The sequence below is a fragment of the Macrobrachium rosenbergii genome, chromosome 50 (genome assembly GCF_040412425.1).
Source record: "Macrobrachium rosenbergii isolate ZJJX-2024 chromosome 50, ASM4041242v1, whole genome shotgun sequence".
Taxonomy (NCBI): Eukaryota; Metazoa; Arthropoda; class Malacostraca; order Decapoda; family Palaemonidae; genus Macrobrachium; species Macrobrachium rosenbergii.
This window is the reverse complement of record NC_089790.1, coordinates 23527633-23540888: the sequence shown is the minus strand read 5'-3', so window position 1 is coordinate 23540888 and position 13256 is coordinate 23527633. Positions and strand designations below refer to the sequence as shown.

The 13256-nt window shown below is 42.5% G+C and overlaps 1 long non-coding RNA gene and 1 pseudogene across 1 annotated transcript in view; both read right to left on the bottom strand.

The window, feature by feature from the left end:
• LOC136832748 (uncharacterized) overlaps nucleotides 1–1913 on the bottom strand; it is a 33541-nt pseudogene extending 31628 nt beyond the window's left edge.
• Nucleotides 1914–10302: 8389 nt separating this feature from the next.
• Nucleotides 10303–13256, bottom strand: part of LOC136832750 (uncharacterized) — a 587618-nt gene continuing 584664 nt past the window's right edge. The window contains exon 8 of the long non-coding RNA XR_010851306.1: nucleotides 10303–10703. This is a non-coding gene — a long non-coding RNA (uncharacterized lncRNA). The remainder of the gene's footprint in view (nucleotides 10704–13256) is intronic.

Here is a 13256-nt window from a genome sequence, read left to right as displayed (position 1 = left end):
GAGAAGAGGGAGGACCATCCAGTGGAGGAGGCCAAGAGTCCACCAGAAGATGTTTGTTCTAACGACAATTTAACCAGGAGAGCTGCTGGGGGCCCTCAATAAAAGCTGAATAAAAACCATGCTCTAATCTGGAGTGACGACTGATCAGGCGCAATGCCAAATTCTAATCGTACTATCTGTTCTTCAACAGTGTTTGCCAATTGCACAGTACCAAATTTGACAACCAGCATGAAATTGAAAATCCGTGTACAGACTCCACAAACGTAGGGAAAATGCTCATAATACAATGCACAATTATTTGAAACGCTTTGCTAATGCTAACTGAACTATCCATTTTTAACTTTTAACAGCAGTTTTCTTAAAAAATATATAACATTATCAGTGTCTTGCAGCATGAGAAAGGGGAATAGAAGATGAAGTATATGTATGATCGGTTAGTTATTCAGAACTGTTATTTGGGTATATTTTTAATGCAAAATAATAAAAAAGCGCAAAACAGAAAACGCAAACAATACGAATCTTTGGCTGACCGCAAACAAAATTACTCAGGAGAATGACACACAAATCAAATGCGAAGGCCAAGAATAACACAGGTGTAAAATTAAAACGCATTCAGCCAAAAAATTCTCATGGCTGGCTTTTATATATATAGGTGAGAACAGGGTAACAGGATGAGGAAGTGATGGGGGCAATTCACCAATTATGACCATCCATCAAAGACCACGGTACTACTCATAACGACATGTCCAGGAACTAGGTCACTGAACAAAGCTTCAGATCGACAAACTTGAAACACAAAGACAGTGTCTTATGGAAGCAAGAATGTAGAAAAAAAAATAAACAAGACCGATGTACTTACATTTCCAGGAGAAGCTTTCAACCAATCCAAATTAAGACCTTCGTCTTGTTGTTTACTTCCTCGGATGAATAATCGCCCTGTAAAACAAAAAAACTCATAATTTACTAGGCATACAATACTATTAAAAATCTATACATAACTCATAACCCTAATATTTCCATAGTTCCAAATACATTTTAAGGCCTTACACAATCTAGGAGCTCACGGTACTAATTATTAATAGAACCTACAAATGCCACTCTATGAAAAGTTGAATATATGCGGATGTTCCCCACCATTTATTCAATTTATTTTACTGACCTTTACAAAACAATTATTCCTGACTACGCAAAAATCAAGGCCCAAACTCAAAACAACAGCCTTGTCACTTGTGAGTACCCCATCTAATGGAATTTCAACATCGTCAAATTGCCACTCATCACACTGAAATTCAATGGTTATTCAAAAATTACCTGTGAACTCTGAATAGCTGTGCGCAGCTTTTCTGCAAGCTCTGCGAGGGGCGACATTCTCCAACCTTTAAAGTTAAAAAGTAAACAATACTTATTCAACTGCCTTCAATACACACCCCTTATTTAATTTCTGTTCAACATTCGCACCAGTCAGTGTAATATTGGCCTTACATAGTGTAAGCAGGTTGAGACATACTCGGCAATAATTGGTTCCTTTAATGTTGAGTAGATGGTTACAGATCAAGGGATGAGCCAGTACTGTCCTTGCCCGGACTCCGTGCAAAGAGATACACACAATCGGGAAAACATATCGTACAACATTAGGCTAAACATTCCTACACCTCCCCTCTAAGATTACAGCTCCACATTTAAAGCAAATAAAACATAAGCATTAATTTCTCCTTTCAATTGCAAAAATTAACAAAACTGGCAGAGGTAATAACACATAAAACAAAAGGAATTCAGCTATAATAGAGATAGTTCTTCGGACACCGCGCTGAAACATACGTCAAGGTAAATATGAGAAGAGGAACACTTATTAAACACAAATAAAACGAATTACTCTGTGATATAATCATTGTGCCACTGTGGAGGACGACGTACCCTAGCATTTCTTGTCGAAATTCTCCCGCTCCCATCCAACCTTATGCAATATTGGCGGTATCTTTTCTTTTCAATAACCACCCCGCTTCTATTCCAGGCTCGTGTGGTCACATCTTGGATAGCTACCCTCTCACCTATTTGTAGGGGTGAAAGATCCTTGGCTTTCTCATTGTACTTAAATGATATTCGTTGCTCAGCAACACTTCTTTCTTTCTCTCTTGCGGACAAGGTTTCTGACCAATGCTCGGTGACGAAATGATAACTTTTAAACATTGGCACCGAATCTCGAAGTTGGCGCCCCATGGCCAGCTGTGGGAGACTTATCTATACCACGTAGTGGTGTATTTCTATACTGCAATATTGCCTGAGCTACCTTATCATTGTCTAGCCCTCCATTAGGTAAAGCATTGCCCATTAACGTTCGTTTGGCGGTGCGCACAGCAGCTTCTGCCCGCCCATTGGACTGGGGATAGTGAGCAGACGACACTCTCATTGATACCCCCCACCTACCGAAGAAATGTTTCATTTCAATGCTCGTTAGATTCGTGCCCTCGTCCACTGATATTTCTTCAGGTGCTCCCACTGCATAAAATATCTTCTAAAAACTGGGATCAATCTCGCGGACGTAGTTTCGTTAGCGAAGAAATAAATTTCCATCCATCCGGTCAGTCGATCGGCGTATACCATATAATGCCTCCCTGCTACTTGGAATAAATCAGCCACAGTTCTCTGAAAAGGATATTCGGGAGGGGGAGTATATATAATACTTTCCCTTTGTTGCGAAGGTGCCGCAACGTTGCAAGCATGACACCGTGCCCTGTAATTTGCTAAGTCACCTTCAATCCCAGGCCAATAAACCGCCTGTCGTGCTCTCCTGATCATGGAGTCAGTTGACTGATGACCCGAATGTAGATTGGTTGCGATACGTGTACGTAATGCCTCCGGAACTACCAGACGAACATGTCCCTCATCATATGCATACGTGACTAATCCTTCAATGACACTCAGTCTATCACGTACATTGAAAAAGGTTTTAGGCAAGGCTCCACTTGAGACCTCGATGACGGCCAACCCCCTTCGTTGACACGTCGCTGCAATAGTAAATAATCCGGATCCTTATCTGCCTCCCCCCTAATGGTAGCCCAGTCCATAGTAATGACGTCATCCGCCAGTGATGACGTCATGGTGACAATACAAACTTCGTTCATGAGTTCTTCCTCTTCTTCGTCTTTGACGGTAGTTTCACTGCGAATCACTGGGTATCTTGATAATGTATCAGCTGCCGAATTCTTCTTTCCTGGTATATATCTTACGGTAAAACTATATTGCATAGTTTTCTCCTTCAACCTTAGTAGTCTCGGGTTTGCAATGTCTTTCAGGCTCCTATCCCCAAAGAGTTTTACCAAAGGTCTATGGTCCGTGATTAAGATGAAATTTGGGCATCCCAATAAAAACAACCTCGATTTCCTAAGGCACCATACTACTGCAGCCGCTTCCCCCTCAATGACGGCATAGCCAGCCTCCGCCTCCGTCAGGTGCCTGCTGCCACATAATGCCAGTTTCCATCCCCCCTTACAACAAAAAGGGGCATTGAAATCCTCGCAACTGCAGTATTGCTGCAATATAACAAACCCCATTCCTTCTCTGCACCAATCAGTAACAACAGCAGTGCGCCTTGTCTTATCATAATATGTCAGTCCGTCGCCCAACATCTTGCAAATACTATCCCGGGCCGCAACAAAACTATTTTGGAGGCGTTGGTCCCAATAAACTTTCCGATGGGGGGACTTCTTGAGAAGGTCCCTAAATGGTTCCATTACTGGTGCTACAGCCACGAAAGGTGCAATTTGGTTCACGAGCCCAAACCAAGATCTTATATCCGTGATCGTTGGGCTGGCAGGCATGGGGAAGTTCTTGATGGCACTCATACGCTCATTAGAAGGTCTATAATTATCCCAATCCAGTTCGTACCCCACAAACTCTACCTGTCTTTGACAAAATCGGAATTTATCCGGATTTAGCGTAATCCCATTCTCTCCACATAATTGCAAAAAATCAAAAGTATGCCAAAAGGCTCCCTCGACACTGTCGTCATATAACAATACGTCATCTATGCACTTGTACTTCCTATGTACATCAATGATGACGTCATCGAACCTTTTCGTGTATGCATCGGGGGCCGAGCAATGACCCATAGGTGTTCGACAATACTGGTATCTCCCCCATGGTGTAATAAACGTTGTCAATTGTCGGCTTTCCTCATCTAACGGCACCTGGTGGAATCCTGCATAGGCATCAACTACAGTTTTATATGTACGAAGTGGCACACTTGAGACCATATCAAAAGGAGCACATGTGTGATGTGTTTCTCGTTTGCAATTCTTAAGCTCTTGATAGTCCACGGTCCTTCGTGGTTTACCATTTTTCTTTGTTACTACTACCATCCTGGCACACCAGTCCGTAGCTGTACCTGCAGGGACCTCTCTAATTACCCTAATTTGACATCTTCATCAAGCTGAGCCTTAACATCGGCCTCCCAATGCTTAGGAACTGGTATGGGCGTATGACATGCATGAGGGTGGCACCTTCCTCAGGTGAATGTGGTGAGGGGCTCCTTTCATCATCGGCAAAGGGTTTCTTGAAACGTTGAAAGTAGTCTTTGCAAAACGTTGCAGCAGCCAGTCCCTCCGCCTAGGGACATTTTCCTCCGTGGCAGGGTATGGCATCTCGCGCTCACGACCAACATCCCCTGCCCGTAAGCGACCATTTTCTTCATGCGTCTGGTGGGGGTTAGTCGACACAGTGGGTTTCTGAGTGACGTCATGCACGGTAGCAACAGTATGATGGGGAAACTTTGCATGCACTAGGCCTAGTGATTTACACACTCCCAAGGACATATAAAAACGAGTAGCACCTTGCACAACAATAACACTAGTGCTCACCGATTTATGCCCCAATTCTATTAGCATATCAACAGTCCCGTATATTTTTAATGACTTCTCCCTGCGTGATTTACAATTACATTACACAGAGAGGTTAGGTACCTTCAAACTTAATTTTGGTAACAAATCTACCCTACTATACACACTTCTGCCCCAGTGTCTGGAACAGCCTCAGCAATGACACTCTCACATGAAAACTCATGCTTAATCTTTATTTTCACCGTCGGCAGTTTCCCCACTGCCGCACATAGGCCTACCTGCCTTTTATCCGCAGGTGGATAAGCAACAGTGCATGATGTCACAGACGCATCCACAATAGGCGCCGTTTTGGCGGGCCCTTGTGTCCCTTGATGACAGAATTTAGCAAAGTGCCCCATAATACCACACTGAAAACATTTAACATTATCAGCAGGGCATTTTCCCTGCCAATGAGAACGACCACCACACTTTTTACACCTGGCATCTGACTTACTGCTGCCAGTTGGTTTCGAACTGCCACGGCCCCGGCCGCGTCCCTTGTCACCACTGTTAGACCTATAGCTAGCAATAACTTTACTATCACCTTCTACCCCACTTTCAACTAGGCCTGAGCCTATCTCATCCCTTTTTACCAAACTAGCAACGTTTGCTCTTCCGCGAGTGCTAATACGATCCTTTTCTGCGGATTCATAAATTTCACATTTGCGTAACAGTTTCTGCACAGTATTGAAATTTTCATGATCCTGTAGGATTTCTTGCTTAAGTCCCACATTGCTTAAACCACTTGTTATCCGCTGAACTAACACAAAATCATTCAGATCAGCACGGCAGTGAGGACATTTAAACCCACAATCTAAGGCCAATTGTTGGGACCTGTGCACAAAGGATTTCGCGGTTTCTTGATCGCCTTGTTGCGCTGAAAAAAAACTTGTCCCACGCCACTGCCTTATTAATGGACTTCGTTGTAATCTCCTCCAGTTTGTCAAATGCCTCAGAGGACGTTAATGAGTTCCACTGAGCCTCTGAGTGTGTTGCATCTATAGCCATCCTTAGTTTCTCATCGCAGTTTAACCGTATACTGATAAGTGCATTCTCTCCTGAAACGTTTACTAAGGCCAGCCAATCGCTCATAGAGTGGCACCATTCTCGAAAACTGCTTTGTGTCATCTCATAGCTACACTTATCAGGGCACATCGCCCGGACACCTGCCGAGGCTGATCCATGTGGCCTTCCTTGAGCCATGAGGCCAACCAAAGCCTGTAACAAGTCCTGTCCCCGTTGCGCCGGCGTGCGGTGTTGCATTCCTGCTTGCAGTGCCCCTGTGGGAACGTCTTGCTGTGCCCTGGGTGTACTGTGAGGGCCTCGTCTTAGCATCTTGTAGGTCCTGCTGTAGAAAGAGAATCACTGCGCCATGTAAGCAGGTTGAGACATACTCGGCAATAATTGGTTCCTTTAATGTTGAGTAGATGGTTACAGATCAAGGGATGAGCCAGTACTGTCCTTGCCCGGACTCCGTGCAAAGAGATACACACAATCGGGAAAACATATCGTACAACATTAGGCTAAACATTCCTACACATAGTCACCAGTTAACGACTGAGATACAAGACTCACTCGTTTAAATCACATCATCCCTGACGGAGGATTACTTATTATCTTCGATGGCCAAAGCCTAAATGCAAGGGCTTAATGACTGATTTCAACAAATAACTTGCATTACCTGGACACAGCTACACTCACAGTTTGGTTTAAAATCTCATTTATTTAAGTCATGGGATATTCCCTTTAAGAAGCTGATATCAATACGATATTCTTCCTAAATCTTAGAAGTACGAAGTCACAGAATACACTGCAGTTTTAGAACCAATCTTAAGATTTCAACATTTAATTTAGATTAGTATTGAGACTACTCCCAACTTGCTTGTAACCGCAGATTAACAAAAACGCTTTCAATTTTCCTACGCACTGCAGGCCTACGTGTACTACAAACTGAAGTAATGACGCTTAAAACTCGTAATTTACATATGAATATCAGCATTCCTTTCGATCTATCCTCAGTCACAGCCTACTGCCTTTTTCCTTGGTAAACGTCTTCCAGTCACCATATTTACTTACCTAATATATGATAAAGATAATACATAACTAAAAGTGACCTAAACCTTTATTTGTCACGAGTACCCTTAGTAATCATCCCACCGTGAAACGGCCGACATCCAGTTGTTTACGTGACTTCAAATCTCACTATTTGAACACTTGGTCACCAGCTATGCCAATATGCAAGGGAATATAGTGTTAAAACTAAAATGGCTACCTTTGCTAACAAGAAACACTTGTTCCCAAATCTTCAAATGATTTCAAGCATTAACACTCAAACGTCCGCCTCGTCTAGAGGGGTGACTAACTCATCTGCCCGACTGGACCAGAACCAAGGACTTACAGTCACCTGTTATGTCACTACGAACTACGAAACTGTGGCGGTGAACCTAATCTCGGTTAACATCGAGGAATTCCCAGATTTTTCACTTCAAATCCCGGGGCTAACGTAATGTGTTTAATTTTCTCTTTAGTACTTTTTAGCATGAGAATGGGGCGGCACTTTCAGAGACCGTCCCGGCGCCGCTTAACGCTAGTTATGCCACTGCGTTAGCGGCGCCGGGACGGTCTCTGAAAGTGCCGCCCCATTCTCATGCTAAAAAGTACTAAAGAGAAAATTAAACACATTTTAAGCCCTAACATCTCATCATTTATTTTACTTCATAAAGCTAAAGCGAAAACTACATAGCAGATTTACAACGCAACTTTACAAAAATGTCTTGCTGTCCAACAGCAGAGTCGATAAATGGCTGTTCAGTGTTCCAATTAGACGAAATATGCTAGGCAATCTAGAATTATGCCACACCAGACCTGCTCAAAAGATGCCAGAGTGCCACCACCCGGGGCAGCCGGCCCTCTCTTTAGTTATGCCATTGTGGGCGTGGCAGAGGCTTCGAATTGTCAAACTTGCAAACGGCTGATGAAAGACTAATGGGAAAGCTTCATCTTCATTCCTGATAAAAGATACAGAGCTGTGCGAATGCAATACAGACAGCTTTTAACGTAGGCTTGTGCGCGCACAAGCCTGTATCTTTCCTACATCTATCACCTACCATCCATGGATCCTATCCTGGAAATTGGTGCAAAATTCGACAATGTGCAAGTCCTTTCGTGCCTTTGATGACCATTTTTGAATAGAGGCGATATAACGTTGCTAAAAAACCTTACACTCATCAATTTAAAACTTTCTCGAACCTGAATTAATCGCCATAGCTTTAAGTGATTTGAGAAATGAAGGTTGATACTTGCTATAAGCCGTCGTCCACCACTCGGTAATTTACCTGTCATCTCGCTTGTTCCCTTAATTTAAGCGGCATGTTGCAGACTCGACATGATTATTCAGCAGGTATCTGGATGTCCTTGCCTTAATTCAAATTAATAAATGGATTACGTTGCCAGCTCTTAATATCTATTCGGCAAGTACTTGGCCTTTGATTACAAATGTTCCCCCGTACAGAAAAAAAAATAATTTTCCATAGGTTTTTAGGCATCGAGGTAATTCTAAGCCGGTGTAACAGTCTGTATTTCCCCGTTCGAAATTCCCCCCGGGGGAAATATGGCCCAGGATATATTTCCCCCTGCGGGAATTTCATACCAGGATAATATTCCCCCCTCTGGACCAAGATTCCCCCAACCCCACTACTGTTATAAAGAGTAGGCTATGGCGGCGACGTGTAGCAACGACAGCCTGCCACACACGATAATTATCATCACGACTAAACTACCTCTTGGGGTCATTATCTTTGTTATTTACAGTCTTTTGTTTATGTTTATACGGAAATCCCAAACAGGCTTGTACTAAACACGCCGCAAAGGTGGATACATAAAGGGGGGAGAAATGGCCTAGAGGGGGAAAAATATCCTATAGGTCCAAAATTACCCCCGGGGGGAAATCAATCCTAGGCTAATTTTCCTGCGGGGAATTTCAGTCAGGGAGGAGTCATTTCCTGCTACACCGGCTGTCCGCGGTGAGCTTGACTATGGCAATTGACGTTTTCCTATGTTATTTTACTTGCTTGACAAGAATTTAAAGTAATATTTTGTCGGCTGGCTGTAACTAAGCTGTCATGGACCTTTGAAGACTACGCGGCTTTAATTGTACAAGGCAGGTAGGTCTAAGCCAGCATTCTGCGGCAATCGCCCCACCCCTCCATAGCTAATACGGCAAAATTGTAACCTGGAAACCCGCCTAAAAATACCGGTAATTCTAAGCCGGCTGTCCGCGGTGAGCTAGACTGTGGCAATTGGCGTTTTTCTATGTTATTTTACTTGCTTTACAAGAATTTAAAGTCATATTTTGTCGGCCGGCTGTAAATATACCGTAATTGACCTTTGAAGACTACACGACTTAAGTACCCTAACGCGGGGTAGGTCTAAGCCGGCATTCACGACAAGCCCCCCCACCTCCCCTCCATAACTAATACGGCAAAATTGTAACCAGTAAACACCTCTAGGGTACGTTAGGTTGGTATTTTTAGGGGGGTTTACTGGTTACAATTTTGCCGTATTAGCTATGGAGGTGGGGGGGCTTGCCGCGGAATGCCGGCTTAGACCTACCCCACGTTAGGTAATACAAGTCGTGTAGTCTTCAAAGGTCAATGACAGCTTAGTTACAGCCGGCCGACAACATATTACTTTAAATTTTTCTAAAGGAAGTAAAATAACATAGGAAAACGTCAATTCCCATAGTCTAGCTCACCGCGGACAGCCGGCTTAGAATTACCAAAATACCAACATAACGTACCCTAGAGGTGTTTACTGGTTACAATTTTGCCGTATTAGCTATGGAGGTGGGGGGGGGGGGGCTTGGCGCGGAATGCCGGCTCAGACCTACCCTGCGTTAGGTAATTCAAGTCGTGTCGTCTTCAAAGGTCAATTACAGTTTAGTTACAACCGGTCGACAAAATATTACTTTAAATTCTTGTAAAGCAAGTAAAATAACATAGAAAAACGCCAATTGCCACAGTCTAGCTCACCGCGGACAGCCGGCTTAGAATTACCGGCATCGATGTTGAGCTTCAAGGGCCATATCATGCAAGTCCAGAAATCCGATTTCCGTCACAAATTTGATTTGATTCAGAGATGATTATCTTATACATTGCACCTATAATACTTTTCAATTTAAGGATTCAGAACGCAATAAATCGAGATAGCTAGCTCTTGGCACACTGCCACATTACCCGAGATCGAAAATGATTGTCGGAGGTCGTCTGTGGTGATTTAGAGCGCCCGGAATTCCACATCAGTCCTCTTACCCCCTTCAGTACCACACTACATTTGCGATAAATGTTCTGCCATGGACCCCAAGCAACAAATACTTTCATGAGACTCAGAATTTTCACTGCAATTTGCAAAGTCAATATTTGAAGAGTATACAACGGCCTTCTAGCTATGAAGGGCTTGGCAATTTACAAACATCTTTGGAAAAGTTCCAATATTCTAAATTCCATGGCTACAATACTTCCTTCGACGTGTATTTTTCAGATTACCAATGGTTGTTCAAACCTCCAGCGCCTACGCAATCCAGAATGTAAAAGAAACTAAGTTAAAATGCTTTCTTACCAGCCTTTTTCGGCATTCTCCAAGCTCTTGTTTACAGAAGCACATTTCACCGTCGTGTTTTGAAGTACACTGAAGTTTCTCTCTTTCTGACGTCAGGATAGGAAACGCTTTGGCCAATCAGAGGCCTCCACCACGCACGTTTCTGTCGCCCTCTTTCATTGCCTGAAAGCTTAGGTTTTTGGCAATGCGTCATCGTAAACGATCTCCCATTGGCTGGTGGAATGAGAACCGATATTCAGAAGATATTTCTGTGGGGATCAATCTCAGAACCTAACATGTAAATGAAGAGTTTATGAACATAAGTGTAAGCATGAAAATTTAAGCTTAATCTCTCTCTCTCTCTATATATATATATAATTATATATACATATATATTATTACTCCAGGTTCGGGACAGTTTTTAATATATATTTTATGTTTTTATAATAACGTTATGGCGCTTTTCAAACCTGGTCATCAAAAGCACAAAAGAACACTTTTTTACGGTGTAGATTTTTGCACCAATTTCTCGGTAGGCAGTTTTCTTGGATGCTAAGTGATATGTTTTGGAAATTTACATAGGCAGAGAGAGAGAGAGAGAGAGAGAGAGAGAGAGAGAGAGAGAGAGAGAGAGAGAGAAGTAGATCGTGCTCATTATTATTATTATGTTATATTCTTACTGCGCAGGAGACTGGGTGAGCACTGATAACTTGCGGGCTGCATACATGAGAGAGATTCTTCGTACTGGCACAAGTCCACCTAATACTTAACAAAAACAGTATCACATGACACAGACCAAGACTACAACGTCAGTGGCTACAGATCCTGGGAGTTGTTACCCTCGTGAATGAAATGGAATATAACACTTAGGCCAAAGGCCAAGTGCTGGGACATATGGTGAAGTCATTCAGCGTTGAAAGGAAAACAGAGTAAAAGGTTTGAAAGGTGTAAAAGGAGGAAAACCTTTTGCAGTTGCACTGTGAAACAGTTATTAGGGGGAGGGCTAAGGAAAGTAAACCGGAAGAAAGATAATATGAACAGGAACAGGAATGAAAGGGGTTGCAACTAGGGGCCGAAGGGGCGCTGCAAAGAACCTTAAGCAATGCCTACGGTGCCAGGTTCCTTTACAGGGATCTTAGGATCATGCCTAGTGTTTCTATGATTATGGGTACAATTTTCACTGGCATATCCCATATCTTTCTTATTTCGATTTTCAGGTCTTCATACTTATCAATTTTTTCTCTTTCTCTCTCATCTACCCTGGTGTCCCACGGTATTGCGGCATCAATGAGTGATACTTTTTTCTTATTTTGTCAATCAGCGTCAAGTCTGGTCTATTGGCACGTATCACCGTATCTGCTCTGATACCATAGTCCCAGAGGATCTTTGCCTGATCGTTTTCTATCACTCCCTCAGGTTGGTGTTCGTACCACTTATTACTGCAAGCTAGCATGTGTTTCTAGCACAGGCTCCAGTGGAGGGCTTCTACAACTGAATCAGGCCTCTTTTTGTACAGGTTCTGTGCAAGCGCCAGACATTCGCTTGCTATGTGGTTTATTGTTCTCGTCTTTCATACTGCACTTCTTGCATATGGGTGAGATGTTATTTCCATCTACTGACTCTTTGGACATATCTGGTTCTTAGGGCCTGAGCTGGTGCCGCTGCTAGCATTCCTTTTGTTTCCTTTTTGAGTTCTCCCCTCTGTAGCCATTACCATGCTTCGTTGCTGCTAGTTCTTTAGTCTGCTCATGTACTGTCTGTGCATTGGTTTCCTGTGTCATTCCTCCTTTCTGTTTTTCATTCTCCTGTCTCTGTATATTTCTGAGTCTTCGTCTACTTTTATCAGTCCTTCTTCCCATGCGCTCCTTAGCCACTCGTCTTCACTGTTGTTTCCAATAAATTACAATTACAACAGCAATAATAATAATAATAAATATGCCATGGCCTTGGATAGGGCTAAATAAGTAACCTCGACCCATTCTTAAAAGGAAAAAGCACCAATTCGGTTCACACACAAAAAAGACTACCCTAGCCTCAAGGATACCTAGGAGAGTTTACTGAGGCTATGGAAAGTAGCCTAACCCAGTTTTAAACGCAAGAAGACCCTCTTGAGCGAAAAATGTATACTGCTTATTTAAACAGCTTTACCAACTGTTTAAAAATTTCAGCATGTATAATTATAGTTTTATATTTTATAAAAGTATTCTCAAAAGGTGTAAAATAATTGTTACGATTTGGAAAAAAACTTTCCAAGACTACAGAATGGGAAATTGAATTGACCAAACGGTATTGAATCGACTAAAGGAAAATTGAATCGACACAATGAAAATAGTGTCAGAATGACTACCAGACTTGAAATTTATATTTCCTATATTAATCTAGCGTCCCAAAATGCCTGCTTGTTGAGGAACACAACTGACTTCTTCAACTGAGAGGTTGAGGGAGGCAACTGTCTCCCTCAACCTCTCAGTAGTTTGAATTAACGTAACAATCTGAGAGTTTTTTTTATGTGAAAAGCTTTGTTATTTTCCTGGATGGTCTTGGTACGAGTATAATACAACGAACAAACTAAGAATGCAATCGACGAAACTCTACTCGTACGACGATCAAGCCTCTCTAGGAAACTCATATTACTGACCCATTACTAAGTAGCCTTGGCAAATTTTTTATTTGTCGATGATTCGCTTTCTACCACGTTCTTTTTAACCATGGAATCTTTGCTAGCTGATAATTATTTCAGCTCCTTGTTGTGATGAGTGCTGTCTCCTTCAACGCATAATTCAGATT